Genomic DNA, 7,078 nt, shown 5'->3' with positions numbered 1-7,078 from the left:
GGACAAAAGCCCGCCGGGCGATATGCATTCCCCAATCGAGTGTTAGCCCTTTAATTCTTCCTATTGCAGTTTCAGTTGCACGCAGATCCTGAGAGGACATCCCATCCCATCCCTGCCTCCCTGCCTGCTTGCCTGCCTCTCTCCACAGCCGTACAGGTGCGGCGCGAGAGCACCCGGGCGCGCGCCTCTCCGCCTATTACGATCGCCGAGCAGTGACCACGTGACCAAAACCCTTTAAAAAAATAAAAAAGAAAAAATTCCTGCTCGGCGGACGAGACGGAGAGCAGCTCGGACTCGGAGCGAGCGTGCGGCGTCCCCTGGAAGCCTCACCGAGCGGGACGTGATGTCGGCGGGCCGAGCGGGAGTGGCGTCCAGGTAAACTGCTTCGTCTCCCCCCCCCCCCGTCTCCGTCCCCCGTGCTCGTCCCTTCACTGACTCCTTGCTGGGATTTTTAAAATCGCAGCTGATTGCGTGCTCCGATCCGCGGGCAGGACGAACAGCATCATCAGCTCCGACCCGCTCCTCCTCCTCTTCCTCCTCCTCCTCCTTGCAGAGGCACATGGCTATTGATAGTTGACAGAAGCCTCGGTAATCCCCGGCTGATCTGGCCCGCGGGTCACAGGCGGGCGGTGTGACTGCAACAAGAATGTTGATTGAACTTCATTTTGCCTGGAGATTTTATTAGTCTTCTTCTTTTAATTAGTTGGTGACGCCCCAACTCTAAAATTGTGAGTGAGAGGGTGAATGGTTGTTTGTCTCCATGTGTCCCTGTGAGGGACTGGAGACCTGTCCAGGGTGTCCCATGCCTCTCGCACAGTGATGGCTGGAGATAGGCTCTGGATGGATGGATGGATGGATAAATGGATGGAGAGGCCCTCTTAGGATCGATGGAGGGGAGGTTTTTGGCGCTGCGTGCAGTCAGGCAGCCTGCTTTTATTGCTGAATTATATATAAGACAGGCTTATCTTCTCGTCAGCACGCGGGCGAGTCTTATCCTGTTTTAACTTCCTTCTTCTTATTTACTTGTCAAAACTAACGAACAAGCGATTGGTCTGACTTGATGCCACTGTTTGCTGCTTATGTTGCTGCAGAAACAGTTCTCTAATTAAATCCATTTACGTAAATATGTCATTTAATGCAGTTGGGTGGAGTTACATTGTTGTCATTTCAATCTTTTAGGCTACAAGATTGGATAAATTTAATGTAGCTTTTTTTTCCCAAGATTATTAACCAGAAAGAAGTTGCTGTGTTGTTTTTCTCCTCATCAGTCTTCAAAAAGTAAATTTAGCTTTTTTAAAAAAATTCAGCTCAATAACTGTGGCAAGCCCTTGCAGCATATAATAAACCAAACATCTATCTCAAATTGCTGCATTCTCTTATGTCAAAATTGCATTCTTTGCAATCAGAACAATTTAAACATTTAATAGTTTTGGGGGTATGTTTCAGTTCAGTTCGGTAAAATGAACATTGCAAGTGTCAAGAAAAGCTTTCTCCTTACATCTACAATCAGCGTTTCAGGTTGCTCAAACATAGTTCCGCTCGGGACAAACAATATTCTTTTCACATTTATTTGTCTTGAGCTTTCACCTCCAGATATCCACAAATATTTCATAATTTATGGGAGAACCCATCGGCATGTATTATAATACGAGACAGAGTTTCACAGTTTACAGAAGCTGCCGTGTTGTATTTTTTTGGAACCAGAGTCTGCCCACTAGGGACGTGATGCTTTAAGCCCCACCTACTCCCCAGCACACAACTATGGTCTTTCATGAGCTTTCTTTAAAGCATAAAATAATTAACTACAGCTAAACATGTTTAAAAAAAATGAGTATTTGAACATACAGCAGCAAGGTAAGAACTACGTGATCCAGCAAGAGTTTTTGTTTGTTGCCAGAGTCCTGTATCTTGCTTTATTTTTCTTTCTTCAACTTTCAGAATCTGGCACTGTGTCCTGCTTTAAAACAGCTCACTCCAAAGTATGAAATCATACAGATAAAAAGTTACCCTGATGTATATCAAATGGTGCACACTCAGCGTAAGCAAAGCCCCCCACCAAAAACCACATGGAAGCTTGGATCACATGACGGACCTACATTAGGCTGGCCGTAGTCCGTGTAGGTCGGGGGTGTCAAACTCCATTCTTCGGGGGCCGCTCTCCTGCATGTTTTAGACATGTTCTTGCTTTAAGTTCCTGGAGAACTTGATGATTTGATGAGGAGGTAATCAAACCATTTAAATCAGGTGTGTTGGAGCAGAAAAAACCTAAAACTCCCAAGACAGCGGCCCTTGAGGCCTGGAGTTTGACATCCCTGGTGTAGGTAAACAAATATGGCAAATAAGACAAGCATAGAATACGTTTAGGTGTAAATATAAGAGTTAATCTGCTGCTAAATGAAGAAACAAACCATACAGTGCCATACAGATAGACATCAACATCAAACACACACAGTCCAAACACACACAGCTTTTGCAAAACTTTTGCTAGGCCGGTAAGTTAAATGTGTGACCTATTTTCAGTCACTTTGGCTGTTTCCATATGTTGCAAACACATGTGGTAGTTGACACCCTGTCACAAATGTTCCCTACAGATTTTTAATATAATACATTAACTATCGGTATGAGAAAAATTTTACTTTGTGAATTTTTATTTTTTGTCCAAACTTCTGCAGCATCACTGTTAGCGTACAGATATGTCTGACTTGGGAGAGAGAGAGACAGAGTTTTTGTTTTTTAACCTTTTTTGGATTTAACAGAGTGAGAGAGCGCCAGGCAAAATGTCATAACCACCCCCCCTCAAAAATGTCTGCATTTTTTAAAATGCTGTCACGGTGAGCATGGCAACAATAGCAGCCAGATTAGGTCCAAGTGAAGAACACATTGCAGGTCCCCCACACAAGCTGCCAAGGACCAGTCACCACCAGATGACTGGCTGTCAGAGGGGAAACACTCCCCCTGGCTGTTCAAGATTTGAATGTTAAATTTAATGCTGTTATTAAAAGCAAAACATAAACTCAAAGTCTTTGTCTCATTGATCCCCCCTTGCTCTGTAAAATCCCCCCTCCCAGGCCCAGAAACTAAGGGGACACACTGGTGTTGGCCATTAGTATGACATGTTTACCACAACTAACACATTACCTAGTTAAATGGTTTTTGACAATCAGAATTTTCATAGAGACGTTTGGAACAGATGTTTAGCATTATTTTAGATGTTTAAATTATATGATTTTCAATTTAGGGAGGAAGAATGTGCTTGTGAATGTTTGCAGCTGGATGAATGAGGAAAGTTGCTTTGTTTGTTAAATTAAAAATGACGTCTGAAGCAACTGAAACGTTGATTGTGTATAACGTGTTAATTTGGACTAGAAAATGAACCAAGCTGAATAAAAGTTTGTTTGGTTTAAAGCGTCTTGAGTTTTATATGTTAAACTGGCTTGCCGTACCGTGCCTCAATAAGTACAGTAAATGCAGCACTTTTTTTTTTTGCCATTTTCAACCCTTCTCCACTGGAATGAGTCGACCCCGTCCGCGCATGCGCACTCTCGCCATTCATCTAGAGGGAATTCTCACTCTTGTTGTCGTCTCGTGCAAGAGACCAGCAGGCGGCTCCGGGCTCGTGCTCGTTCGCTTGCCCCGGTTGTCAAGGCTCTGCCGTTTTAGTGTGAGACTCGTCGCTCGTCGTGGCCGGACTGCTCTGTTAACTGTCGGAACCGAGCTTTTTTTGTCTGTCAGTGACGGACGGAACTCAGTAACTATTCGCCAACACAGTAAGTTGAATTATGTTTTTTTTAAACCGTTTTCTCTTTATTTCCCGTTCGCACGCGCTGCTCATCCCGACAGAGATGGCAATAAATCTAACTGGAACCGCGGATGTTAGCGTTTTTAATCAGTCACCTGCTCATGGCTGTCAGAGAAGGACATTTATCAACATTATCGGAGGTTTTTAGGAGTGTTTTTACTTTCAGTTTTTCGTGTAAAAAGCAGAAAGAGGAACTAAAACTTTCCTAATGTTTCGTGGACAGTGTTTTCAGTAAGCGTCTTTCCGTAGGTGTCCGAATTCTGCTCTTAAAAAAGAAAAGGAAAGCGCACGTCAGGTTTGGCCGTGGTTCATTTTTTTATTATATACAGCAGGTGTCTGATAGATCACTTCCGCACTGTAGTTCTGCGAGATCTGTATCAGAACTGCTCGGCTCTGTGTTCGTCTTCATACAATTACTGGAGCACCTGTCTGCCAGCTGAGGGGTGACAAAATTAGTGATCAGCTACCTGTTTTTGTTCTCGTTTAATCTCCACGCTGCACTGCTTTTTAGGGAACCAAAAGTGAGTTTTTGAGGAACTGGGTTTCATCACTGATGTTGAGCAGTCACACTATACCTTCATTGTTTTGTGTGTGGGTGTGTGTGTGTGGAGTAACATGACAGTTAAAATCCCTAAGCTGCTCACCCTACCTGCCCAACCAGCTTGTTTGCATACCCACACCTGTCTGGTAACTATTGTGAACCACTTTCTTGATGATCGCCCGCCAAAGGCAAGAAGCGATAATGTTTTTCCTTTGCCCATGTTGTCTGTTAGCGAAATACCTCAAGAACCCGTTGATGGATTTTTACCAAAACTTTCAGGAAGTTGTCATTGAACAGGCGTCTGTGACTGATCAGCATTTGGAGTCGACCCCATTCAAGATGGCTGCCACAGCTAAGCTGTCTGAGCATAACCAAAAATGGCTATAAGTCAGTCAGTTTTGCAGATACTGAGCTACAATCTGGTGTGGTAGTTGCCAAGAGTCATCTTGGACACAGACTTGGAGCTCCTTCTGATTGTGCAAGATCTGTTTGTGAAACTTTGCCGTTAAGTAATGCAGTCTGTTAGCAAAATATCTCATGAACGACTGGACGGATTTTCATGAAACGGTCACAAAACTAATCATCGGTTTTGCATCTACATTTCATTAATGTTTGGAATTGACCCAATTCAAGATAACAGCCACAGCTAATCAGCTTCTGCCAACACAAAAGTGGCTGTAACTGTGTCAGTTTTGCCAATTTCATGCTAAAACTTAGCATGGTAGTAGCTGAGAGTCATTCACAACAGATACTTCAAGAACCAATGGATTATGTGAGATTTTGCAACGTTTCACATCTTCTCAGCATTTGATGTGAAGACTCTGGTATGAAACGTGGCGGGCGATGCGGGCGATACGGGCCTTTAATTCTTGAAGCCGACAGTGAGGATCCACATCGGCTCGTTTCCCTGACAGTTTTTGCTCCATGAAACCAGTTTATCGTTGCAGCAGGACAGCATTCCTTCTGACATTTACAGTATGCAGCATCTGCTCGTTTCGGTTCGGATTCACCGGCTAATTTAATTGAGCCGCTGTCTGTTGGGCTCCGGCAGTTTGTACGAGTCTGTTCTGGTTTATCAGGTCTCAGTCCGGTGATCTCCGAGCTTGACTAATGGGCTGTTGCCTTTGGGTTATTTTTGTTTGCTCCACCCAGTGTTTGAGGTGACCCTGCAAACGGCACGCAGACGTACCTGCCCCAGTTAGGCAGAAATGTGGGGTGTCTTTGTTGAAAAGCCCGGCACTCGCCTAGATAGAGTTGATTTATTGGGTGGAAACACTGACTTCTTTCGTTGTAGCTTGTTACAGCTGTATAATGCTTCTCTTGTACTGTATACAGTAGACTTTGTGATTTCATTAGAAAGAGGAAGGCGTTGCTTGATGGAGTTTTAACGCCCTGATTTTTTATTTTCTTTTGGTTTGCACAGTTATGGGTTTTTTTTTCCCCTCTTTATTGTATGAATTTATGCATTTTCTCTGCAGTGGGACAGGATGAATACATTTATGGTAAAGCTTTCAAAAATAAGCAAAATATTACGCATGGTTATATACCTTTTTTACTGTTTTCTTATCAATGCGTTCTCGCATCCATTGACTCCGTTTTGAACTTTTCCTCATTATTGACAAGATAAAAAGGATAAAGCCTAAAAAAACTGGGAGTCTGTTTAATTCTCTCTTTGAGCATAGTTTGTGTGTGTGTGTTTTGTGTGTGTTTATTTTTAGTTTGATGTCTTTTTGCATTTTATTGGGCAAATGTGTGACTTTTGTCGTTAGCTTTTCTGTTTTTCATCTTTTTTTGTTCATTTTACTCAATTTCAATTTGTCTTTGCTCGAATGGCTCCATTTTATTTTTCTATGATAAAGATTTTGTGCGATCTGTTAGCGGATAGTATTTGATGGAGATTATTTTCAGCTCCTGCCACACCAAATTTTAGGGAGCTCTAGCCATTTTTGTGTTGTGGCTGTTGTTTTTTTAAGGTCGGTTGGCAAAAACTTTATCTATAATCTGTTGGCAAAGTGCTCACACTTGCAGGACATGAAATCAAACTGAATTTTTCGAAGTTATTGAATATTTTTCATCCTTTTTACCTTTCCGTACTTAACCTGTTGTCCTGGCATCAATCAGGCGATTGAAGCATGAGTTTTGCATCAATGGATTTAATTTCCACTAATGGATCATACTTGTTCCGGTACCCAGATTAAGGACACATAGAGATAAATGACATTAAAGTAGTTGCTACACTGATCATGCACAACAAACACAAACGCAAGAGGGATAATTTCAAATCTAGGTTAAGCATGATCTTATTTGATAAAGAATCAAAATTCAGTCTGTTTTAAGTCATGTAGATTTGATTTATATTGCCCCAAATATGACTAAACCAGGTAGAATAAAAAATATATAGTTTTGGTTTTTTGTTGTGCTTAGAGCAAAAGACTTTGACAAATATGAAATTAAATAAATTCCAAGAAGATCAACATTTTTTTCCCTAAACTGGAGAATAATTACTAGAACTGTTTTTGCACTTAAACTTTCCTGTTCTTCTTGTCTGTTTGCTGTCTTCTCTAACTCGGCCACATTAATTAAAACTGGAGCCCTCCCCGGGTGTCTGTTCTATGTCAGCATGGGAACAGTGTCATCATGGTACCTCAGCTGCTGGTTTGGTTTATGTTTTGTTCCCTTTTTAAACAGTTTAGAATTACAGTAACACACTCCCAGCAGCCGAGGAGAAACAATAATCT

At 42.2% G+C, this 7,078-nt stretch overlaps 1 protein-coding gene across 3 annotated transcripts in view; it reads left to right on the top strand.

Annotated features, from left to right (window-relative positions):
• The first annotated feature begins 272 nt into the window (after nt 1–272).
• LOC108232676 (spermatid perinuclear RNA binding protein) overlaps nt 273–7,078 on the top strand; it is an 85,163-nt gene continuing 78,357 nt past the window's right edge. The window contains exon 1 of one of the 3 annotated variants that reach the window (XM_017410614.3): nt 273–375. The gene's annotated coding sequence lies outside the window, so the exon portion shown is untranslated. Of the gene's footprint in view, nt 376–3,591; nt 3,768–7,078 lie in introns of those variants that run through there. The other 2 variants (XM_017410612.3, XM_037979423.1) reach the window with 2 other exon arrangements.

The sequence above is a fragment of the Kryptolebias marmoratus genome, linkage group LG14, assembly GCF_001649575.2.
Source record: "Kryptolebias marmoratus isolate JLee-2015 linkage group LG14, ASM164957v2, whole genome shotgun sequence".
In the NCBI taxonomy this organism is placed as follows: Eukaryota; Metazoa; Chordata; class Actinopteri; order Cyprinodontiformes; family Rivulidae; genus Kryptolebias; species Kryptolebias marmoratus.
Note: the sequence above shows the minus strand (reverse complement) of the source record. Positions and strands in the feature narration are given on the sequence as shown.